Genomic DNA, 23,149 nt, shown 5'->3' with positions numbered 1-23,149 from the left:
CCGGCTCCTTGCAATTCCCGTACTTGCCAGCAAGGGAGGTCCTCACACCACAGCTGGTGCTGTACGGGGTGAGCCAAGGAAATCAGATACCAGCACGTACATTTGCCAAACAGTGGCTCACCCTAGCCGCCATCAAAGACGCCATATGGACCTCCAGAAACTTGCTGGCAAGAAAGCACATGCAGATCCCCCCCGTGGCTGTGATCCGGATGGCCGCAGCAACGGCCCAAACGGCCAGAGCTGCAGGCGGCGGGCCTAGGACACAGCCACAAAGAAGAATCGCCTCTGTGCCCATTCGGACGGAGGAGCCGGAGCCACACAAGGAAAGTTCAAGGCAGCGGCGGCCTGACCCTCCGGGTGAGGTTGGTGGGAAGGAGCTACAGGGTGAGGGTCTCCTCTGAGCGCCTGCACAAGATCCCGAGAGTCCAAATCTGTTTGGGGGAGCTGAATGAGTTCCCCTTTGATAGGGACTCACTACACTCCTGCACAACAGTGGACTTGGAGAAGAGCTTTTATTATCCATTTATTTTTTGTGAGTTTTATTTTAACAAATGCACTCCGCTTTGAAGACATTTTAACAGACACTCACGACATGGACAAGCTGAAAACCATTTTATACCTTTAATTTATGACGTTATCTGTAATGCATTTTAAACACTTTTTTTAAATGTTGTTTTACAGAGAACATTTATCTATTTATTGACATGTTGTATTTTAAAAGGTAACTTGGAATTGACATATTATGAATCATGTTTGAATTGAGTGTCAATAAAATTTTTCTCAAAAGAAAAAAATCTGTTCTTATCAGTTTAATATCTGATATGTCCCCTATAAGGGGGCAACATATTAAATGGATTTTTAGCACCGGGAGCTGAGACGAGGGGCTTGCTCCGTCCACTCCACGCATCGACCCGGTATTGCAGTGCCTCCGGGGGCGGTGCACCCTTCTCCTGCCTTGTGTAAAACCAAAATACTGACCCAAACGCAGAGGTTCGTCGCTCTGCCGGACGCCGGCCCGAAAAAGGCGCCAGTCGAGGGGGGGCGGCCAGCTGAAGCCTCGAAGAAGGCAGCGAGATTTGCACTTTATGATTGGCAGACGACGAGGGGATATTTGGGACCGGCATGGCTGTTAAATGTGCCCTGCACTTCCCCTCCCTTTCTCCCACTCGTCATCGAGAGCCCGAGTATTTCGGATGCTCGGTAGCCTGTGTCCAAAAGCCAGGCCTTCATTTCTCCGATTGGATAGAGCCTCTCAGAAGGTGGGGAGGGGACACTGCGGCGCCTCCGTAGGCCCGGCACGGTTGGCCAACACGGTGGAGGAACCGCAGCGTAGAAAGGATACAAGAAACTAAAACACCTCAAATGAAGCAAGAAAACCTGCTACAACTGCTAAATCGGTGAATAAAACACACTTACCTTCTCGTCTTTGGTCTGGTCAAGGTGGCAGTCCGGCAGAGGACAGGTAGGCAGTCCTCGGGACCAATGAATTCCTTGTTGCAAAAGTTTTTCAGCTACGGCAAAGTTGAAATTTTATTCACAAGGAATGAGGTGAATCTCCTCCCAGAAAAGCTGGTGACACAAAACGAAGCCCCAAACCGGCAAAGGTTTTAACCAGAAAGAGGAGGCCATTGCAGTCTTGGCCAAAAGGCCGAGAAGCGATCGGCCACATTTCCCCTCCCTTTCTCTCACTCGTCATCGAGAGGCTACAAGAGCCCGAGTCGTTCGGTAGCCTCTGTCCAAAAGCCAGGCCTTCGTCTCTCCGCAGCCCGATTGGATAGAGCCTGCCATGACCTGGGGAGGGGTAGGGGAACGGGCGTGGCCTGGTACTTGGGACTCGAGAGGCAGAGTGAGGCTTACCGTGAGGGTAGTGGCCGGGACGACTAGGCTCGTCGGCGGCTCTGGAGGAGGGGCCCGTACTTACTCGGGTTTCTCTTCATAACGTACAAGTCTTTCGCCTTTTACTAAAGACTTCCGTGGAGAGGGACGCCAATGAGTTAAAACTATTTTTGGCAGGCTCTGCCGTGTGGCCGAGCCTCGTGCGTTTGTGAAAAGGAAATAAAACGCCGCCCCCGGCAAGGTTGAGCGGTGCGACGAGGCGCGCTCGGGAGGAGGTGCTGAGACTCAGCCGTTGTTATGCGCAGTTGAAACCACTGCGCCACGGCAGGGGGAGAACTGCTCCGGGAGGTGGGCGCTGGAAGCAACCAGCGGGGGTTATCGCTTCTCGGCCTTTTGGCTAAGATCAAGTGTAGTATCTGTTCTTATCAGTTTAATATCTGATATGTCCCCTATAAGGGGGCAACATATTAAATGGATTTTTAGCACCGGGAGCTGAGACGAGGGGCTTGCTCCGTCCACTCCACGCATCGACCCGGTATTGCAGTGCCTCCGGGGGCGGTGCACCCTTCTCCTGCCTTGTGTAAAACCAAAATACTGACCCAAACGCAGAGGTTCGTCGCTCTGCCGGACGCCGGCCCGAAAAAGGCGCCAGTCGAGGGGGGGCGGCCAGCTGAAGCCTCGAAGAAGGCAGCGAGATTTGCACTTTATGATTGGCAGACGACGAGGGGATATTTGGGACCGGCATGGCTGTTAAATGTGCCCTGCACTTCCCCTCCCTTTCTCCCACTCGTCATCGAGAGCCCGAGTATTTCGGATGCTCGGTAGCCTGTGTCCAAAAGCCAGGCCTTCATTTCTCCGATTGGATAGAGCCTCTCAGAAGGTGGGGAGGGGACACTGCGGCGCCTCCGTAGGCCCGGCACGGTTGGCCAACACGGTGGAGGAACCGCAGCGTAGAAAGGATACAAGAAACTAAAACACCTCAAATGAAGCAAGAAAACCTGCTACAACTGCTAAATCGGTGAATAAAACAACTTACCTTCTCGTCTTTGGTCTGGTCAAGGTGGCAGTCCGGCAGAGGACAGGTAGGCAGTCCTCGGGACCAATGAATTCCTTGTTGCAAAAGGTTTTCAGCTACGGCAAAGTTGAAATTTTAGAAACAAGGAATGAGGTGAATACTCCCACAAAAGCTGGTGACACCATGAACGAAGCCATTGACCAAACAAACGACAACGTGCTTTTAACCAAGAAATACCGGAATTAAACAAATGCATCAAATCTTTTAAGACAGGGAAGTCGCCGGGACATTTCCCTTCCCTTGGAATCTTACTGACATTTTGGGCTACAAGAGCCCGAGTTGCTTGCTGGTATGGATTTTGAACAAAAGACCGACTTCCTGACGCTTTAGAGCAGGGATAGGACTCTCCTTCACAAGACAAAGACAAGAGGACTTGAAAAACGGGCTATCACCTCTTACTTGGGACTGTAGAGGCAGAGTGAGGCTTACCGTGAGGGTTTTGGCCGGGACGACTAGGCTCGTCGGCGGCTCTGGAGGAGGATCCCGTACTTACTCGGGTCTCTGATAACGTACAATCTTTCGCCTTTTACTAAAGACTTCGGAGAGGAGCCTGAGTTAAAATTTTTTGAAAGCCTCTGATCGGGGCCGACCAGTACCGTTTTCCAGGAAAAAAACGGGTTCCCGAGAAGGTTTATAGCGGTGGGACGAGGGAGCTCGGGAGGAGGTGCTGTTACTCAGGCATCTGACAAGAGCAGTGGAAACCACTGCGTCCGGCAGGGGAGAACTGCTCCGGGGTGGGCGCTGGAACAGACCAGAAGGGGATCGAATTCTCGGCCTTTTGGCTAAGACTGACGATGTATTTTATATATGGACGACATCAACTTTTGCCTGTTATCTGTCAACAGGACGCTGGACTTTGACTGGTTCGGACAGGCCTCTGGGTCAAAGCTGAACAGAAGCAAGACCCAAGCCCATTTTTATGGACCGTGGACAGCGACTGAGACGACAGGACTCCCCCTGACTGTGACAGAGGACTGACTTAAAAATACTGGGGGAAAACATCTCGGGGCAAACAAGACAGGGAAAGTCAGGCAGAGACTAGGGTACTGGACACTTAGAGGACTGACTTTAGAAGGAAAGGTTTTAATCATCAAAGCAGTGATTTTACCTTTGCTTTTACTCATCAGTTCTGTTTTTATCCCGCCTAGGAGAGTGATCTTAGACCTGGAACGAGCCATCTTTTATTTTTTGTGGGGCTCCAAGTGGGAAAGACTGAGACGAAGCGTGATGAAGAAGCCAAAGGAGAAAGGAGGAAAAGGAGTGCCAGACCTGCACTTGTTCCTAGGAAGCAGATACACAGCACTACACATCGCAACCGCCACAGCCCCATCCAGAAACCCCAAGACCGCAGCAATGACACGGTTCTGGATGGGGTCCTACCTCAGAAAACTTAAGATCTTACCCACAAGTCTCAAAGTACCAGTGTCTTTTAACCTGCCACCAGCCTATGCTTTTATCCAGTCATTTTTAAGGCATTTTAACCTTGAGCAGGAGGAGTTGCAGGTTTTAACCACTCACCGCTCTCTCATTTCTGTTGTGCAGGAGCGGGAACCAGTGAGTCCAGTGCGCGGGCTTGCATTCGGCGAGCCCTCAACAGTTTGGCGCAACGTGAACCATCCAGCTCTTCCAAACAGACTCCGGGACCTGTCATGGATGGTGGCTCATGAGATCCTCCCAGTCAGGTCCGTAATGCACTCCCGGGGCATGTCGGCGCACTCAACTTGCCCCCGACCAGGTTGTGGCGCGCCTGAGTCGGTAAGGCATCTGCTCTGGGAGTGCAGCGCTGCCGTAGAACAGTGGGCAACGGCCGGCTCCTTGCAATTCCCGTACTTGCCAGCAAGGGAGGTCCTCACACCACAGCTGGTGCTGTACGGGGTGAGCCAAGGAAATCAGATACCAGCACGTACATTTGCCAAACAGTGGCTCACCCTAGCCGCCATCAAAGACGCCATATGGACCTCCAGAAACTTGCTGGCAAGAAAGCACATGCAGATCCCCCCCGTGGCTGTGATCCGGATGGCCGCAGCAACGGTCCAAACGGCCAGAGCTGCAGGCGGCGGGCCTAGGACACAGCCACAAAGAAGAATCGCCTCTGTGCCCATTCGGACGGAGGAGCCGGAGCCACACAAGGAAAGTTCAAGGCAGCGGCGGCCTGACCCTCCGGGTGAGGTTGGTGGGAAGGAGCTACAGGGTGAGGGTCTCCTCTGAGCGCCTGACAAGATCCCGAGAGACCAAATCTGTTTGGGGGAGCTGAATGAGTTCCCCTTTGATAGGGACTCACTACACTCCTGCACAACAGTGGACTTGGAGAAGAGCTTTTATTATCCATTTATTTTTGTGAGTTTTATTTTAACAAATGCACTCCGCTTTGAAGACTTTTAACAGACACTCACTGACATGGACAAGCTGAAAACCATTTTATACCTTTAATTTATGACGTTATCTGTAATGCATTTTAAACACTTTTTTTAAATGTTGTTTTACAGAGAACATTTATCTATTTATTGATGTTGTATTTTAAAAGGTAACTTGGAATTGACATATTATGAATCATGTTTGAATTGAGTGTCAATAAAATTTTTCTCAAAAGAAAAAAAATCTGTTCTTATCAGTTTAATATCTGATATGTCCCCTATAAGGGGGCAACATATTAAATGGATTTTTAGCACCGGGAGCTGAGACGAGGGGCTTGCTCCGTCCACTCCACGCATCGACCCGGTATTGCAGTGCCTCCGGGGGCGGTGCACCCTTCTCCTGCCTTGTGTAAAACCAAAATACTGACCCAAACGCAGAGGTTCGTCGCTCTGCCGGACGCCGGCCCGAAAAAGGCGCCAGTCGAGGGGGGGCGGCCAGCTGAAGCCTCGAAGAAGGCAGCGAGATTTGCACTTTATGATTGGCAGACGACGAGGGGATATTTGGGACCGGCATGGCTGTTAAATGTGCCCTGCACTTCCCCTCCCTTTCTCCCACTCGTCATCGAGAGCCCGAGTATTTCGGATGCTCGGTAGCCTGTGTCCAAAAGCCAGGCCTTCATTTCTCCGATTGGATAGAGCCTCTCAGAAGGTGGGGAGGGGACACTGCGGCGCCTCCGTAGGCCCGGCACGGTTGGCCAACACGGTGGAGGAACCGCAGCGTAGAAAGGATACAAGAAACTAAAACACCTCAAATGAAGCAAGAAAACCTGCTACAACTGCTAAATCGGTGAATAAAACACACTTACCTTCTCGTCTTTGGTCTGGTCAAGGTGGCAGTCCGGCAGAGGACAGGTAGGCAGTCCTCGGGACCAATGAATTCCTTGTTGCAAAAGTTTTTCAGCTACGGCAAAGTTGAAATTTTATTCACAAGGAATGAGGTGAATCTCCTCCCAGAAAAGCTGGTGACACAAAACGAAGCCCCAAACCGGCAAAGGTTTTAACCAGAAAGAGGAGGCCATTGCAGTCTTGGCCAAAAGGCCGAGAAGCGATCGGCCACATTTCCCCTCCCTTTCTCTCACTCGTCATCGAGAGGCTACAAGAGCCCGAGTCGTTCGGTAGCCTCTGTCCAAAAGCCAGGCCTTCGTCTCTCCGCAGCCCGATTGGATAGAGCCTGCCATGACCTGGGGAGGGGTAGGGGAACGGGCGTGGCCTGGTACTTGGGACTCGAGAGGCAGAGTGAGGCTTACCGTGAGGGTAGTGGCCGGGACGACTAGGCTCGTCGGCGGCTCTGGAGGAGGGGCCCGTACTTACTCGGGTTTCTCTTCATAACGTACAAGTCTTTCGCCTTTTACTAAAGACTTCCGTGGAGAGGGACGCCAATGAGTTAAAACTATTTTTGGCAGGCTCTGCCGTGTGGCCGAGCCTCGTGCGTTTGTGAAAAGGAAATAAAACGCCGCCCCCGGCAAGGTTGAGCGGTGCGACGAGGCGCGCTCGGGAGGAGGTGCTGAGACTCAGCCGTTGTTATGCGCAGTTGAAACCACTGCGCCACGGCAGGGGGAGAACTGCTCCGGGAGGTGGGCGCTGGAAGCAACCAGCGGGGGTTATCGCTTCTCGGCCTTTTGGCTAAGATCAAGTGTAGTATCTGTTCTTATCAGTTTAATATCTGATATGTCCCCTATAAGGGGGCAACATATTAAATGGATTTTTAGCACCGGGAGCTGAGACGAGGGGCTTGCTCCGTCCACTCCACGCATCGACCCGGTATTGCAGTGCCTCCGGGGGCGGTGCACCCTTCTCCTGCCTTGTGTAAAACCAAAATACTGACCCAAACGCAGAGGTTCGTCGCTCTGCCGGACGCCGGCCCGAAAAAGGCGCCAGTCGAGGGGGGGCGGCCAGCTGAAGCCTCGAAGAAGGCAGCGAGATTTGCACTTTATGATTGGCAGACGACGAGGGGATATTTGGGACCGGCATGGCTGTTAAATGTGCCCTGCACTTCCCCTCCCTTTCTCCCACTCGTCATCGAGAGCCCGAGTATTTCGGATGCTCGGTAGCCTGTGTCCAAAAGCCAGGCCTTCATTTCTCCGATTGGATAGAGCCTCTCAGAAGGTGGGGAGGGGACACTGCGGCGCCTCCGTAGGCCCGGCACGGTTGGCCAACACGGTGGAGGAACCGCAGCGTAGAAAGGATACAAGAAACTAAAACACCTCAAATGAAGCAAGAAAACCTGCTACAACTGCTAAATCGGTGAATAAAACACACTTACCTTCTCGTCTTTGGTCTGGTCAAGGTGGCAGTCCGGCAGAGGACAGGTAGGCAGTCCTCGGGACCAATGAATTCCTTGTTGCAAAAGTTTTTCAGCTACGGCAAAGTTGAAATTTTATTCACAAGGAATGAGGTGAATCTCCTCCCAGAAAAGCTGGTGACACAAAACGAAGCCCCAAACCGGCAAAGGTTTTAACCAGAAAGAGGAGGCCATTGCAGTCTTGGCCAAAAGGCCGAGAAGCGATCGGCCACATTTCCCCTCCCTTTCTCTCACTCGTCATCGAGAGGCTACAAGAGCCCGAGTCGTTCGGTAGCCTCTGTCCAAAAGCCAGGCCTTCGTCTCTCCGCAGCCCGATTGGATAGAGCCTGCCATGACCTGGGGAGGGGTAGGGGAACGGGCGTGGCCTGGTACTTGGGACTCGAGAGGCAGAGTGAGGCTTACCGTGAGGGTAGTGGCCGGGACGACTAGGCTCGTCGGCGGCTCTGGAGGAGGGGCCCGTACTTACTCGGGTTTCTCTTCATAACGTACAAGTCTTTCGCCTTTTACTAAAGACTTCCGTGGAGAGGGACGCCAATGAGTTAAAACTATTTTTGGCAGGCTCTGCCGTGTGGCCGAGCCTCGTGCGTTTGTGAAAAGGAAATAAAACGCCGCCCCCGGCAAGGTTGAGCGGTGCGACGAGGCGCGCTCGGGAGGAGGTGCTGAGACTCAGCCGTTGTTATGCGCAGTTGAAACCACTGCGCCACGGCAGGGGGAGAACTGCTCCGGGAGGTGGGCGCTGGAAGCAACCAGCGGGGGTTATCGCTTCTCGGCCTTTTGGCTAAGACTGCGATCGCCTCCTGTGTCTGGATAAAACTTTTGCCTGTTTGTGGCGAAGTGTTACCAGGTTTTTGGGAGGATACTCACATTATTCCTTGTGAAGAAAATTTCAACTTTGTTGTAGTTGAAATTGTTTCACACAAAGGAATTCATTGGTTCAGAGGACTGCTTACCTGTACTCTGCCGGAATAACATCTCGACCAGGCCAAACAAGACAAGGTAAGTGTGTTTTATTCACCTTTCTAACATTTTTAGTAGATTTTATTGCTCTTTTTAGAGCATTCTTTTACCTTATTTTAGTTGACTTGGTTTTAGACTGTTTTAGGTGTTTTAGCTTCTTTTTACCACTTTTACGTTGTGGTGCCTCCACCATGGCGGCCAACCATGCCGGCATGAGGAGGCACCACAGTGTCAGATTTACATTCAAAGAAAAAGATGGGAAAACCCTTGTTATGTCAAGGCTTGACTTCTCAAGGAAAATGATCCAGAACATTTTGAAATTCTCCCCGCAGGATATAAATTGTATTTTGACTCTGCCATTTGGAAAAGGTTTCGATGTGAGTTTTGTCTCTGCTGCCGTGTTCAGAGATTTCTGGACACGCTTCGAAAATGAAAAACCCCAGTTTACTGCATTTAATGTTGAGAAACTGACTGATAATGCCGCTAAAACGGTAATTGTCAGAATGTTCAATGAGACTGTGAATGCAGATGACATTTGTTTGTGGCTGGGCAGATTTTGCACTGTTAAAGGCCAGGCTACCAAAGTGAGAGATGAGGATGGCATCTGGAATTGCGCTTGGAGGGTCCCCATCCAACAATGGCAAGACCCTCAAGGCTTCCAGGGCCTGAAACATCTGCCATCCATGATAGTTCTGGGAAACAACAGGGGCTACATTCATTACCAGGGCCAGCCCAAACTCTGCCGCAAGTGTGGTGAGAATGGGCACCTGGCAGAAGCGTGCCAGCAGATCATTTGTGGTAAATGTAGAGAAATTGGGCATACTTTCGAGGAATGCACCAATGGCAGAAAGTGCAATCTTTGTGGAGAAACAAACCACCTCTTCAGAGATTGCCCTAAGTCGTTTGCCAACAAATTAAAGGCAGCAAAGGCACAAAATGGCGGACAAGACGAAGCAGTTAGAGAGCTAATTGAAGAGGCTGGGCTGGAGAATTCAAATCTCCCGCCAAATCCTGTGATTGGAGGAGAAGGACCAGTAGAGGCGGGAGAAGGGGAGGGGCCTGCAGCTGCCCCACAAGTGGAGAACAGGGAAGAAGCAGTGGCAGTGCAGGCAGAAGGCGGAGCTAGCTCAGTGACTGGCTCAGAACAAAAATTTGGCCAGTCACAGAGTGATAGCGAGGATGTCCCCCTCCCCAATGCCCAGCCGGCCAAGAGACTAATTTCAGAATTGTCTTCTGAGTCTCCTGGAGCCTCGGAAAAGAGGGGAAGAGCTGAGAGCTACTCAGACAGTTCATCTGTGGAGGAGCCCAGAGTCTTCCCCTCCAATTCGCCTAATGAAGTCTCTTTTTTAACTATAGCTCTGCAATCAACCCCTAAGGACTCAAAGCTCAATGCACCCTGCGTCAGAGGCCAACTCCTAGAGTCCGAAAGGGAAATGGAGCTCAACCCCGTCATCTCTCACCCATGAGAATGAAGGAAGAGCTCCATTCACAAGAAATCCACTAACTGCTGTGTTTTTAAACATTTGAAATCCCCCTTTTTTTTTAGTCTTTTAAGATGTCATACCTGCAAATTTTAACCATACTCATGACACTCACCTTCTCAACTATCAATGTGAGGAGTGTGAAGTCGAGAGTTAGAGCCCAGATTGTTTTATCCTTTCTTAACTCTTTTAAGTCTGACGTGTTTTTAATACAGGAATGCGGCCTACCATTTTTAAAACACTACAGAGAATGGGAGGAGTTATGGCCACAAACGTCGATATGGAGCGGCTCAAATGAAAACAAAAATGATGGAGTGGCCATTTTAATAAAAAACCCTCTAGTCTTGGTGAAGGGCAGCACTGTGGTGAGAGATGGTCGGGCACTTTTAACACACTTGACTTTTATGGGGAAGGATTTTAACGTCTTAAATATTTATGGCTTTAATGACAAGAACGACAGGTATGACCTTTTAGAAGACCTGCAGCCCCACATGCTAGGCAGGGCACCTTTAGTTGTAGGGGGGATTTTAATTGTATTTTAAGCAGGAACGACAGGAGAAGAATAGGGGACGATTTTAAAGTGGACAAGACTTCAGTTTTACTTCAAAGCATATGCAGTGATTTTAGACTTGTGGACTGTTTTAAAACCATGCATCCCAGAGAGGAGGGCTTCACCTGGTTCAGTAGTGATGGCACCCGAGCCTCTCGCATAGACTACATTTTATCACGTGATTGCCCACCAACCGATGCTAGATTGGAACCTGTTTTCTTTTCTGATCACGCAATTCTTTCCTGCACCCTTTCACTCTCTTCCGGTGTGACGGCAGGAAGTGGTCTGTGGAAGCTCAATTGCTCCCTGTTAGAAGACAGGGAGCTAGTTAGGCTGTACAGGGAGCAATACCGAGAGTGGCAGACCCTTCAAGACTTTTACGATACACGTGCACAGTGGTGGGAAATGGTGAAGGGAAAGACAAAGACGTTTTACAGACAGGCAGGGAAAAGAAAGAAAAAGAGGGACAACAGACGCATGTTGGGACTGCAGAAACGGCTTCAGAGGTATTTTAAACTAATCCAACATGGAATGGATTTTAATGAAGAGATAAAACAAATTAAAACAGAGATGTCGGTTTTAGCAGAAATTAATAGCAAAGGTGTGATTTTAAGAAGCAAGGAAAGGGAAATAGAGGAAGGAGAGAAGTGCACAAGATATTTTTTTAAGAAAATCGTAAATAAAGGGGGGGCCATGTTGAGACTTAAAAAAGAAAACGGGTGCACAGCTGACACAACAGAGGAAATCAAAGAAACTGTCGAACATTTTTACCGTGAACTGTACGCATACAAAACTGTTAACGGGGACACCATGACCGAAGTTTTAAAATCCATTGACCAAGCAACAAACGACAACGTGCTTTTAACCCAAGATTTTACGATACCGGAATTAAACAAATGCATCAAATCTTTTAAGACAGGGAAGTCGCCGGGAGAAGACGGGCTTCCCTTGGAATTTTATCTGACATTTTGGGACATTTTAGCACCAGACTTGCTTGCTGTTTTTATGGATTTTGAACAAATGGACCGACTTCCTGACAGCTTTAGAGCAGGGATAGTGACTCTCCTTCACAAAGACAAAGACAAGACGGACTTGAAAAATTGGAGACCTATCACACTCTTAAATTTTGACTGTAAACTTTTTAGTAAACTTTAGCCTCACGCATGTCCTTGTTTTTAGAAGATCTGATTCACCCGGATCAAGCCTGTGCCGTCCCGGGGAGGAAGATCACCGACAGCCTCGTACTGATCCGAGATACCATCTGTTACGCGAGAGACAGAAACATTCGGCTAGTAGTCCTGAATTTAGATTTTGAGAAAGCCTTTGATCGGGTCTCGCACCAGTACCTTTTCCAGGTACTGCAAAAAATGGGGTTCCCGAGAAGGTTTATAGCCTGGGTGGGACTGCTGTACCGGGAGATCAACAGCAAATTCATTGTTAACGGGCATCTGACAAGAGCAGTGGATATAAACTGCGGTGTCCGTCAGGGTTGTCCGTTATCTGCCCTCCTCTACGTTATCTGTATAGAACCACTGGCACAGACCTTGAGAAGGGACCAACGAATCCATGGGGTAGGAGTCCCAGGGAGCGGGGGACTCGAGACAAAATGTATTTTATATATGGACGACATCAACATTTTATGCACTGACCTTTTATCTGTCAACAGGACGCTGGACTTGACTGACTGGTTCGGACAGGCCTCTGGGTCAAAGCTGAACAGAAGCAAGACCCAAGCCCATTTTTATGGACCGTGGACAGCGACTGAGACGACAGGACTCCCCCTGACTGTGACCCAGACTGACCAAAAAATACTTGGGATCAGGTTTGATAGGGAGGGGGAGGGGAAAACAATTGGGCAGACATAGTAGGGAAAGTCAGGCAGAGACTAGGGTACTGGACACTTAGAGGACTGACTTTAGAAGGAAAGGTTTTAATCATCAAAGCAGTGATTTTACCTTTGCTTTTACTCATCAGTTCTGTTTTTATCCCGCCTAGGAGAGTGATCTTAGACCTGGAACGAGCCATCTTTTATTTTTTGTGGGGCTCCAAGTGGGAAAGACTGAGACGAAGCGTGATGAAGAAGCCAAAGGAGAAAGGAGGAAAAGGAGTGCCAGACCTGCACTTGTTCCTAGGAAGCAGATACACAGCACTACACATCGCAACCGCCACAGCCCCATCCAGAAACCCCAAGACCGCAGCAATGACACGGTTCTGGATGGGGTCCTACCTCAGAAAACTTAAGATCTTACCCACAAGTCTCAAAGTACCAGTGTCTTTTAACCTGCCACCAGCCTATGCTTTTATCCAGTCATTTTTAAGGCATTTTAACCTTGAGCAGGAGGAGTTGCAGGTTTTAACCACTCACCGCTCTCTCATTTCTGTTGTGCAGGAGCGGGAACCAGTGAGTCCAGTGCGCGGGCTTGCATTCGGCGAGCCCTCAACAGTTTGGCGCAACGTGAACCATCCAGCTCTTCCAAACAGACTCCGGGACCTGTCATGGATGGTGGCTCATGAGATCCTCCCAGTCAGGTCCGTAATGCACTCCCGGGGCATGTCGGCGCACTCAACTTGCCCCCGACCAGGTTGTGGCGCGCCTGAGTCGGTAAGGCATCTGCTCTGGGAGTGCAGCGCTGCCGTAGAACAGTGGGCAACGGCCGGCTCCTTGCAATTCCCGTACTTGCCAGCAAGGGAGGTCCTCACACCACAGCTGGTGCTGTACGGGGTGAGCCAAGGAAATCAGATACCAGCACGTACATTTGCCAAACAGTGGCTCACCCTAGCCGCCATCAAAGACGCCATATGGACCTCCAGAAACTTGCTGGCAAGAAAGCACATGCAGATCCCCCCCGTGGCTGTGATCCGGATGGCCGCAGCAACGGCCCAAACGGCCAGAGCTGCAGGCGGCGGGCCTAGGACACAGCCACAAAGAAGAATCGCCTCTGTGCCCATTCGGACGGAGGAGCCGGAGCCACACAAGGAAAGTTCAAGGCAGCGGCGGCCTGACCCTCCGGGTGAGGTTGGTGGGAAGGAGCTACAGGGTGAGGGTCTCCTCTGAGCGCCTGCACAAGATCCCGAGAGACCAAATCTGTTTGGGGGAGCTGAATGAGTTCCCCTTTGATAGGGACTCACTACACTCCTGCACAACAGTGGACTTGGAGAAGAGCTTTTATTATCCATTTATTTTTTGTGAGTTTTATTTTAACAAATGCACTCCGCTTTGAAGACTTTTAACAGACACTCACAGACATGGACAAGCTGAAAACCATTTTATACCTTTAATTTATGACGTTATCTGTAATGCATTTTAAACACTTTTTTTAAATGTTGTTTTACAGAGAACATTTATCTATTTATTGACATGTTGTATTTTAAAAGGTAACTTGGAATTGACATATTATGAATCATGTTTGAATTGAGTGTCAATAAAATTTTTCTCAAAAGAAAAAAATCTGTTCTTATCAGTTTAATATCTGATATGTCCCCTATAAGGGGGCAACATATTAAATGGATTTTTAGCACCGGGAGCTGAGACGAGGGGCTTGCTCCGTCCACTCCACGCATCGACCCGGTATTGCAGTGCCTCCGGGGGCGGTGCACCCTTCTCCTGCCTTGTGTAAAACCAAAATACTGACCCAAACGCAGAGGTTCGTCGCTCTGCCGGACGCCGGCCCGAAAAAGGCGCCAGTCGAGGGGGGGCGGCCAGCTGAAGCCTCGAAGAAGGCAGCGAGATTTGCACTTTATGATTGGCAGACGACGAGGGGATATTTGGGACCGGCATGGCTGTTAAATGTGCCCTGCACTTCCCCTCCCTTTCTCCCACTCGTCATCGAGAGCCCGAGTATTTCGGATGCTCGGTAGCCTGTGTCCAAAAGCCAGGCCTTCATTTCTCCGATTGGATAGAGCCTCTCAGAAGGTGGGGAGGGGACACTGCGGCGCCTCCGTAGGCCCGGCACGGTTGGCCAACACGGTGGAGGAACCGCAGCGTAGAAAGGATACAAGAAACTAAAACACCTCAAATGAAGCAAGAAAACCTGCTACAACTGCTAAATCGGTGAATAAAACACACTTACCTTCTCGTCTTTGGTCTGGTCAAGGTGGCAGTCCGGCAGAGGACAGGTAGGCAGTCCTCGGGACCAATGAATTCCTTGTTGCAAAAGTTTTTCAGCTACGGCAAAGTTGAAATTTTATTCACAAGGAATGAGGTGAATCTCCTCCCAGAAAAGCTGGTGACACAAAACGAAGCCCCAAACCGGCAAAGGTTTTAACCAGAAAGAGGAGGCCATTGCAGTCTTGGCCAAAAGGCCGAGAAGCGATCGGCCACATTTCCCCTCCCTTTCTCTCACTCGTCATCGAGAGGCTACAAGAGCCCGAGTCGTTCGGTAGCCTCTGTCCAAAAGCCAGGCCTTCGTCTCTCCGCAGCCCGATTGGATAGAGCCTGCCATGACCTGGGGAGGGGTAGGGGAACGGGCGTGGCCTGGTACTTGGGACTCGAGAGGCAGAGTGAGGCTTACCGTGAGGGTAGTGGCCGGGACGACTAGGCTCGTCGGCGGCTCTGGAGGAGGGGCCCGTACTTACTCGGGTTTCTCTTCATAACGTACAAGTCTTTCGCCTTTTACTAAAGACTTCCGTGGAGAGGGACGCCAATGAGTTAAAACTATTTTTGGCAGGCTCTGCCGTGTGGCCGAGCCTCGTGCGTTTGTGAAAAGGAAATAAAACGCCGCCCCCGGCAAGGTTGAGCGGTGCGACGAGGCGCGCTCGGGAGGAGGTGCTGAGACTCAGCCGTTGTTATGCGCAGTTGAAACCACTGCGCCACGGCAGGGGGAGAACTGCTCCGGGAGGTGGGCGCTGGAAGCAACCAGCGGGGGTTATCGCTTCTCGGCCTTTTGGCTAAGATCAAGTGTAGTATCTGTTCTTATCAGTTTAATATCTGATATGTCCCCTATAAGGGGGCAACATATTAAATGGATTTTTAGCACCGGGAGCTGAGACGAGGGGCTTGCTCCGTCCACTCCACGCATCGACCCGGTATTGCAGTGCCTCCGGGGGCGGTGCACCCTTCTCCTGCCTTGTGTAAAACCAAAATACTGACCCAAACGCAGAGGTTCGTCGCTCTGCCGGACGCCGGCCCGAAAAAGGCGCCAGTCGAGGGGGGGCGGCCAGCTGAAGCCTCGAAGAAGGCAGCGAGATTTGCACTTTATGATTGGCAGACGACGAGGGGATATTTGGGACCGGCATGGCTGTTAAATGTGCCCTGCACTTCCCCTCCCTTTCTCCCACTCGTCATCGAGAGCCCGAGTATTTCGGATGCTCGGTAGCCTGTGTCCAAAAGCCAGGCCTTCATTTCTCCGATTGGATAGAGCCTCTCAGAAGGTGGGGAGGGGACACTGCGGCGCCTCCGTAGGCCCGGCACGGTTGGCCAACACGGTGGAGGAACCGCAGCGTAGAAAGGATACAAGAAACTAAAACACCTCAAATGAAGCAAGAAAACCTGCTACAACTGCTAAATCGGTGAATAAAACACACTTACCTTCTCGTCTTTGGTCTGGTCAAGGTGGCAGTCCGGCAGAGGACAGGTAGGCAGTCCTCGGGACCAATGAATTCCTTGTTGCAAAAGTTTTTCAGCTACGGCAAAGTTGAAATTTTATTCACAAGGAATGAGGTGAATCTCCTCCCAGAAAAGCTGGTGACACAAAACGAAGCCCCAAACCGGCAAAGGTTTTAACCAGAAAGAGGAGGCCATTGCAGTCTTGGCCAAAAGGCCGAGAAGCGATCGGCCACATTTCCCCTCCCTTTCTCTCACTCGTCATCGAGAGGCTACAAGAGCCCGAGTCGTTCGGTAGCCTCTGTCCAAAAGCCAGGCCTTCGTCTCTCCGCAGCCCGATTGGATAGAGCCTGCCATGACCTGGGGAGGGGTAGGGGAACGGGCGTGGCCTGGTACTTGGGACTCGAGAGGCAGAGTGAGGCTTACCGTGAGGGTAGTGGCCGGGACGACTAGGCTCGTCGGCGGCTCTGGAGGAGGGGCCCGTACTTACTCGGGTTTCTCTTCATAACGTACAAGTCTTTCGCCTTTTACTAAAGACTTCCGTGGAGAGGGACGCCAATGAGTTAAAACTATTTTTGGCAGGCTCTGCCGTGTGGCCGAGCCTCGTGCGTTTGTGAAAAGGAAATAAAACGCCGCCCCCGGCAAGGTTGAGCGGTGCGACGAGGCGCGCTCGGGAGGAGGTGCTGAGACTCAGCCGTTGTTATGCGCAGTTGAAACCACTGCGCCACGGCAGGGGGAGAACTGCTCCGGGAGGTGGGCGCTGGAAGCAACCAGCGGGGGTTATCGCTTCTCGGCCTTTTGGCTAAGATCAAGTGTAGTATCTGTTCTTATCAGTTTAATATCTGATATGTCCCCTATAAGGGGGCAACATATTAAATGGATTTTTAGCACCGGGAGCTGAGACGAGGGGCTTGCTCCGTCCACTCCACGCATCGACCCGGTATTGCAGTGCCTCCGGGGGCGGTGCACCCTTCTCCTGCCTTGTGTAAAACCAAAATACTGACCCAAACGCAGAGGTTCGTCGCTCTGCCGGACGCCGGCCCGAAAAAGGCGCCAGTCGAGGGGGGGCGGCCAGCTGAAGCCTCGAAGAAGGCAGCGAGATTTGCACTTTATGATTGGCAGACGACGAGGGGATATTTGGGACCGGCATGGCTGTTAAATGTGCCCTGCACTTCCCCTCCCTTTCTCCCACTCGTCATCGAGAGCCCGAGTATTTCGGATGCTCGGTAGCCTGTGTCCAAAAGCCAGGCCTTCATTTCTCCGATTGGATAGAGCCTCTCAGAAGGTGGGGAGGGGACACTGCGGCGCCTCCGTAGGCCCGGCACGGTTGGCCAACACGGTGGAGGAACCGCAGCGTAGAAAGGATACAAGAAACTAAAACACCTCAAATGAAGCAAGAAAACCTGCTACAACTGCTAAATCGGTGAATAAAACACACTTACCTTCTCGTCTTTGGTCTGGTCAAGGTGGCAGTCCGGCAGAGGACAGGTAGGCAGTCCTCGGGACCAATGAATTCCTTGTTGCAAAAGTTTTTCAGCTACGGCAAAGTTGAAATTTTATTCACAAGGAATGAGGTGAATCTCCTCCCAGAAAAGCTGGTGACACAAAACGAAGCCCCAAACCGGCAAAGGTTTTAACCAGAAAGAGGAGGCCATTGCAGTCTTGGCCAAAAGGCCGAGAAGCGATCGGCCACATTTCCCCTCCCTTTCTCTCACTCGTCATCGAGAGGCTACAAGAGCCCGAGTCGTTCGGTAGCCTCTGTCCAAAAGCCAGGCCTTCGTCTCTCCGCAGCCCGATTGGATAGAGCCTGCCATGACCTGGGGAGGGGTAGGGGAACGGGCGTGGCCTGGTACTTGGGACTCGAGAGGCAGAGTGAGGCTTACCGTGAGGGTAGTGGCCGGGACGACTAGGCTCGTCGGCGGCTCTGGAGGAGGGGCCCGTACTTACTCGGGTTTCTCTTCATAACGTACAAGTCTTTCGCCTTTTACTAAAGACTTCCGTGGAGAGGGACGCCAATGAGTTAAAACTATTTTTGGCAGGCTCTGCCGTGTGGCCGAGCCTCGTGCGTTTGTGAAAAGGAAATAAAACGCCGCCCCCGGCAAGGTTGAGCGGTGCGACGAGGCGCGCTCGGGAGGAGGTGCTGAGACTCAGCCGTTGTTATGCGCAGTTGAAACCACTGCGCCACGGCAGGGGGAGAACTGCTCCGGGAGGTGGGCGCTGGAAGCAACCAGCGGGGGTTATCGCTTCTCGGCCTTTTGGCTAAGATCAAGTGTAGTATCTGTTCTTATCAGTTTAATATCTGATATGTCCCCTATAAGGGGGCAACATATTAAATGGATTTTTAGCACCGGGAGCTGAGACGAGGGGCTTGCTCCGTCCACTCCACGCATCGACCCGGTATTGCAGTGCCTCCGGGGGCGGTGCACCCTTCTCCTGCCTTGTGTAAAACCAAAATACTGACCCAAACGCAGAGGTTCGTCGCTCTGCCGGACGCCGGCCCGAAAAAGGCGCCAGTCGAGGGGGGGCGGCCAGCTGAAGCCTCGAAGAAGGCAGCGAGATTTGCACTTTATGATTGGCAGACGACGAGGGGATATTTGGGACCGGCATGGCTGTTAAATGTGCCCTGCACTTCCCCTCCCTTTCTCCCACTCGTCATCGAGAGCCCGAGTATTTCGGATGCTCGGTAGCCTGTGTCCAAAAGCCAGGCCTTCATTTCTCCGATTGGATAGAGCCTCTCAGAAGGTGGGGAGGGGACACTGCGGCGCCTCCGTAGGCCCGGCACGGTTGGCCAACACGGTGGAGGAACCGCAGCGTAGAAAGGATACAAGAAACTAAAACACCTCAAATGAAGCAAGAAAACCTGCTACAACTGCTAAATCGGTGAATAAAACACACTTACCTTCTCGTCTTTGGTCTGGTCAAGGTGGCAGTCCGGCAGAGGACAGGTAGGCAGTCCTCGGGACCAATGAATTCCTTGTTGCAAAAGTTTTTCAGCTACGGCAAAGTTGAAATTTTATTCACAAGGAATGAGGTGAATCTCCTCCCAGAAAAGCTGGTGACACAAAACGAAGCCCCAAACCGGCAAAGGTTTTAACCAGAAAGAGGAGGCCATTGCAGTCTTGGCCAAAAGGCCGAGAAGCGATCGGCCACATTTCCCCTCCCTTTCTCTCACTCGTCATCGAGAGGCTACAAGAGCCCGAGTCGTTCGGTAGCCTCTGTCCAAAAGCCAGGCCTTCGTCTCTCCGCAGCCCGATTGGATAGAGCCTGCCATGACCTGGGGAGGGGTAGGGGAACGGGCGTGGCCTGGTACTTGGGACTCGAGAGGCAGAGTGAGGCTTACCGTGAGGGTAGTGGCCGGGACGACTAGGCTCGTCGGCGGCTCTGGAGGAGGGGCCCGTACTTACTCGGGTTTCTCTTCATAACGTACAAGTCTTTCGCCTTTTACTAAAGACTTCCGTGGAGAGGGACGCCAATGAGTTAAAACTATTTTTGGCAGGCTCTGCCGTGTGGCCGAGCCTCGTGCGTTTGTGAAAAGGAAATAAAACGCCCCCGGCAAGGTTGAGCGGTGCGACGAGGCGCGCTCGGGAGGAGGTGCTGAGACTCAGCCGTTGTTATGCGCAGTTGAAACCACTGCGCCACGGCAGGGGGAGAACTGCTCCGGGAGGTGGGCGCTGGAAGCAACCAGCGGGGGTTATCGCTTCTCGGCCTTTTGGCTAAGATCAAGTGTAGTATCTGTTCTTATCAGTTTAATATCTGATATGTCCCCTATAAGGGGGCAACATATTAAATGGATTTTTAGCACCGGGAGCTGAGACGAGGGGCTTGCTCCGTCCACTCCACGCATCGACCCGGTATTGCAGTGCCTCCGGGGGCGGTGCACCCTTCTCCTGCCTTGTGTAAAACCAAAATACTGACCCAAACGCAGAGGTCCGTCGCTCTGCCGGACGCCGGCCCGAAAAAGGCGCCAGTCGAGGGGGGCGGCCAGCTGAAGCCTCGAAGAAGGCAGCGAGATTTGCACTTTATGATTGGCAGACGACGAGGGGATATTTGGGACCGGCATGGCTGTTAAATGTGCCCTGCACTTCCCCTCCCTTTCTCCCACTCGTCATCGAGAGCCCGAGTATTTCGGATGCTCGGTAGCCTGTGTCCAAAAGCCAGGCCTTCATTTCTCCGATTGGATAGAGCCTCTCAGAAGGTGGGGAGGGGACACTGCGGCGCCTCCGTAGGCCCGGCACGGTTGGCCAACACGGTGGAGGAACCGCAGCGTAGAAAGGATACAAGAAACTAAAACACCTCAAATGAAGCAAGAAAACCTGCTACAACTGCTAAATCGGTGAATAAAACACACTTACCTTCTCGTCTTTGGTCTGGTCAAGGTGGCAGTCCGGCAGAGGACAGGTAGGCAGTCCTCGGGACCAATGAATTCCTTGTTGCAAAAGTTTTTCAGCTACGGCAAAGTTGAAATTTTATTCACAAGGAATGAGGTGAATCTCCTCCCAGAAAAGCTGGTGACACAAAACGAAGCCCCAAACCGGCAAAGGTTTTAACCAGAAAGAGGAGGCCATTGCAGTCTTGGCCAAAAGGCCGAGAAGCGATCGGCCACATTTCCCCTCCCTTTCTCTCACTCGTCATCGAGAGGCTACAAGAGCCCGAGTCGTTCGGTAGCCTCTGTCCAAAAGCCAGGCCTTCGTCTCTCCGCAGCCCGATTGGATAGAGCCTGCCATGACCTGGGGAGGGGTAGGGGAACGGGCGTGGCCTGGTACTTGGGACTCGAGAGGCAGAGTGAGGCTTACCGTGAGGGTAGTGGCCGGGACGACTAGGCTCGTCGGCGGCTCTGGAGGAGGGGCCCGTACTTACTCGGGTTTCTCTTCATAACGTACAAGTCTTTCGCCTTTTACTAAAGACTTCCGTGGAGAGGGACGCCAATGAGTTAAAACTATTTTTGGCAGGCTCTGCCGTGTGGCCGAGCCTCGTGCGTTTGTGAAAAGGAAATAAAACGCCGCCCCCGGCAAGGTTGAGCGGTGCGACGAGGCGCGCTCGGGAGGAGGTGCTGAGACTCAGCCGTTGTTATGCGCAGTTGAAACCACTGCGCCACGGCAGGGGGAGAACTGCTCCGGGAGGTGGGCGCTGGAAGCAACCAGCGGGGTTATCGCTTCTCGGCCTTTTGGCTAAGATCAAGTGTAGTATCTGTTCTTATCAGTTTAATATCTGATATGTCCCCTATAAGGGGCAACATATTAAATGGATTTTTAGCACCGGGAGCTGAGACGAGGGGCTTGCTCCGTCCACTCCACGCATCGACCCGGTATTGCAGTGCCTCCGGGGGCGGTGCACCCTTCTCCTGCCTTGTGTAAAACCAAAATACTGACCCAAACGCAGAGGTTCGTCGCTCTGCCGGACGCCGGCCCGAAAAAGGCGCCAGTCGAGGGGGGGCGGCCAGCTGAAGCCTCGAAGAAGGCAGCGAGATTTGCACTTTATGATTGGCAGACGACGAGGGGATATTTGGGACCGGCATGGCTGTTAAATGTGCCCTGCACTTCCCCTCCCTTTCTCCCACTCGTCATCGAGAGCCCGAGTATTTCGGATGCTCGGTAGCCTGTGTCCAAAAGCCAGGCCTTCATTTCTCCGATTGGATAGAGCCTCTCAGAAGGTGGGGAGGGGACACTGCGGCGCCTCCGTAGGCCCGGCACGGTTGGCCAACACGGTGGAGGAACCGCAGCGTAGAAAGGATACAAGAAACTAAAACACCTCAAATGAAGCAAGAAAACCTGCTACAACTGCTAAATCGGTGAATAAAACACACTTACCTTCTCGTCTTTGGTCTGGTCAAGGTGGCAGTCCGGCAGAGGACAGGTAGGCAGTCCTCGGGACCAATGAATTCCTTGTTGCAAAAGTTTTTCAGCTACGGCAAAGTTGAAATTTTATTCACAAGGAATGAGGTGAATCTCTCCCAGAAAAGCTGGTGACACAAAACGAAGCCCCAAACCGGCAAAGGTTTTAACCAGAAAGAGGAGGCCATTGCAGTCTTGGCCAAAAGGCCGAGAAGCGATCGGCCACATTTCCCCTCCCTTTCTCTCACTCGTCATCGAGAGGCTACAAGAGCCCGAGTCGTTCGGTAGCCTCTGTCCAAAAGCCAGGCCTTCGTCTCTCCGCAGCCCGATTGGATAGAGCCTGCCATGACCTGGGGGGGGTAGGGGAACGGGCGTGGCCTGGTACTTGGGACCGAGAGGCAGAGTGAGGCTTACCGTGAGGGTAGTGGCCGGGACGACTAGGCTCGTCGGCGGCTCTGGAGGGGCCCGTACTTACTCGGGTTTCTTCATAACGTACAAGTCTTTCGCCTTTTACTAAAGACTTCCGTGGAGAGGGACGCCAATGAGTTAAAACTATTTTTGGCAGGCTCTGCCGTGTGGCCGAGCCTCGTGCGTTTGTGAAAAGGAAATAAAACGCCGCCCCCGGCAAGGTTGAGCGGTGCGACGAGGCGCGCTCGGGAGGAGGTGCTGAGACTCAGCCGTTGTTATGCGCAGTTGAAACCACTGCGCCACGGCAGGGGGAGAACTGCTCCGGGAGGGGGGCGCTGGAAGCAACCAGCGGGGGTTATCGCTTCTCGGCCTTTTGGCTAAGATCAAGTGTAGTATCTGTTCTTATCAGTTTAATATCTGATATGTCCCCTATAAGGGGGCAACATATTAAATGGATTTTAGCACCGGGAGCTGAGACGAGGGGCTTGCTCCGTCCACTCCACGCATCGACCCGGTATTGCAGTGCCTCCGGGGGCGGTGCACCCTTCTCCTGCCTTGTGTAAAACCAAATACTGACCCAAACGCAGAGGTCCGTCGCTCTGCCGGACGCCGGCCCGAAAAAGGCGCCAGTCGAGGGGGGGCGGCCAGCTGAAGCCTCGAAGAAGGCAGCGAGATTTGCATTTATTGGCAGACGACGAGGGGATATTTGGGACCGGCATGGCTGTTAAATGTGCCCTGCACTTCCCCTCCCTT

The 23,149-nt window shown here is 52.1% G+C and overlaps 17 non-coding genes and 3 pseudogenes across 17 annotated transcripts; all 20 read left to right on the top strand.

Annotated features, from left to right (window-relative positions):
• The first annotated feature begins 768 nt into the window (after positions 1-768).
• LOC119913790 lies at positions 769-948 on the top strand (annotated as a pseudogene).
• A 969-nt stretch (positions 949-1,917) lies between these two features.
• Positions 1,918-2,030, top strand: LOC119913814. The gene has a single exon (XR_005446649.1). It is a non-coding gene; the product is annotated as a U5 spliceosomal RNA (small nuclear RNA).
• A 183-nt stretch (positions 2,031-2,213) lies between these two features.
• LOC119913778 lies at positions 2,214-2,405 on the top strand. The gene has a single exon (XR_005446624.1). It is a non-coding gene; the product is annotated as a U2 spliceosomal RNA (small nuclear RNA).
• A 3,081-nt stretch (positions 2,406-5,486) lies between these two features.
• Positions 5,487-5,663, top strand: LOC119913796 (annotated as a pseudogene).
• A 969-nt stretch (positions 5,664-6,632) lies between these two features.
• On the top strand, positions 6,633-6,745 carry LOC119913813. Its single transcript, XR_005446648.1, has one exon. It is a non-coding gene; the product is annotated as a U5 spliceosomal RNA (small nuclear RNA).
• Positions 6,746-6,928: 183 nt separating this feature from the next.
• LOC119913777 lies at positions 6,929-7,120 on the top strand. The gene has a single exon (XR_005446623.1). It is a non-coding gene; the product is annotated as a U2 spliceosomal RNA (small nuclear RNA).
• Positions 7,121-8,089: 969 nt separating this feature from the next.
• Positions 8,090-8,202, top strand: LOC119913812. Its single transcript, XR_005446647.1, has one exon. It is a non-coding gene; the product is annotated as a U5 spliceosomal RNA (small nuclear RNA).
• Positions 8,203-14,037: 5,835 nt separating this feature from the next.
• LOC119913789 lies at positions 14,038-14,217 on the top strand (annotated as a pseudogene).
• A 969-nt stretch (positions 14,218-15,186) lies between these two features.
• LOC119913809 lies at positions 15,187-15,299 on the top strand. The gene has a single exon (XR_005446646.1). It is a non-coding gene; the product is annotated as a U5 spliceosomal RNA (small nuclear RNA).
• A 183-nt stretch (positions 15,300-15,482) lies between these two features.
• LOC119913776 lies at positions 15,483-15,674 on the top strand. The gene has a single exon (XR_005446622.1). It is a non-coding gene; the product is annotated as a U2 spliceosomal RNA (small nuclear RNA).
• A 969-nt stretch (positions 15,675-16,643) lies between these two features.
• On the top strand, positions 16,644-16,756 carry LOC119913808. Its single transcript, XR_005446645.1, has one exon. It is a non-coding gene; the product is annotated as a U5 spliceosomal RNA (small nuclear RNA).
• Positions 16,757-16,939: 183 nt separating this feature from the next.
• LOC119913775 lies at positions 16,940-17,131 on the top strand. The gene has a single exon (XR_005446621.1). It is a non-coding gene; the product is annotated as a U2 spliceosomal RNA (small nuclear RNA).
• A 969-nt stretch (positions 17,132-18,100) lies between these two features.
• LOC119913807 lies at positions 18,101-18,213 on the top strand. Its single transcript, XR_005446644.1, has one exon. It is a non-coding gene; the product is annotated as a U5 spliceosomal RNA (small nuclear RNA).
• Positions 18,214-18,396: 183 nt separating this feature from the next.
• Positions 18,397-18,588, top strand: LOC119913774. Its single transcript, XR_005446620.1, has one exon. It is a non-coding gene; the product is annotated as a U2 spliceosomal RNA (small nuclear RNA).
• A 969-nt stretch (positions 18,589-19,557) lies between these two features.
• LOC119913806 lies at positions 19,558-19,670 on the top strand. Its single transcript, XR_005446643.1, has one exon. It is a non-coding gene; the product is annotated as a U5 spliceosomal RNA (small nuclear RNA).
• A 180-nt stretch (positions 19,671-19,850) lies between these two features.
• Positions 19,851-20,042, top strand: LOC119913773. Its single transcript, XR_005446619.1, has one exon. It is a non-coding gene; the product is annotated as a U2 spliceosomal RNA (small nuclear RNA).
• Positions 20,043-21,010: 968 nt separating this feature from the next.
• On the top strand, positions 21,011-21,123 carry LOC119913804. Its single transcript, XR_005446641.1, has one exon. It is a non-coding gene; the product is annotated as a U5 spliceosomal RNA (small nuclear RNA).
• A 182-nt stretch (positions 21,124-21,305) lies between these two features.
• LOC119913786 lies at positions 21,306-21,496 on the top strand. The gene has a single exon (XR_005446632.1). It is a non-coding gene; the product is annotated as a U2 spliceosomal RNA (small nuclear RNA).
• A 963-nt stretch (positions 21,497-22,459) lies between these two features.
• LOC119913830 lies at positions 22,460-22,570 on the top strand. The gene has a single exon (XR_005446664.1). It is a non-coding gene; the product is annotated as a U5 spliceosomal RNA (small nuclear RNA).
• A 183-nt stretch (positions 22,571-22,753) lies between these two features.
• Positions 22,754-22,944, top strand: LOC119913787. Its single transcript, XR_005446633.1, has one exon. It is a non-coding gene; the product is annotated as a U2 spliceosomal RNA (small nuclear RNA).
• The last annotated feature ends 205 nt before the right edge of the window (positions 22,945-23,149 follow it).

Source organism: Micropterus salmoides, unplaced genomic scaffold, assembly GCF_014851395.1.
Source record: "Micropterus salmoides isolate LMB-PRFRI ecotype aquatic unplaced genomic scaffold, ASM1485139v1 Ms_hic_scaffold_2, whole genome shotgun sequence".
Taxonomy (NCBI): domain Eukaryota; kingdom Metazoa; phylum Chordata; class Actinopteri; order Centrarchiformes; family Centrarchidae; genus Micropterus; species Micropterus salmoides.
Note: the sequence above shows the minus strand (reverse complement) of the source record. Positions and strands in the feature narration are given on the sequence as shown.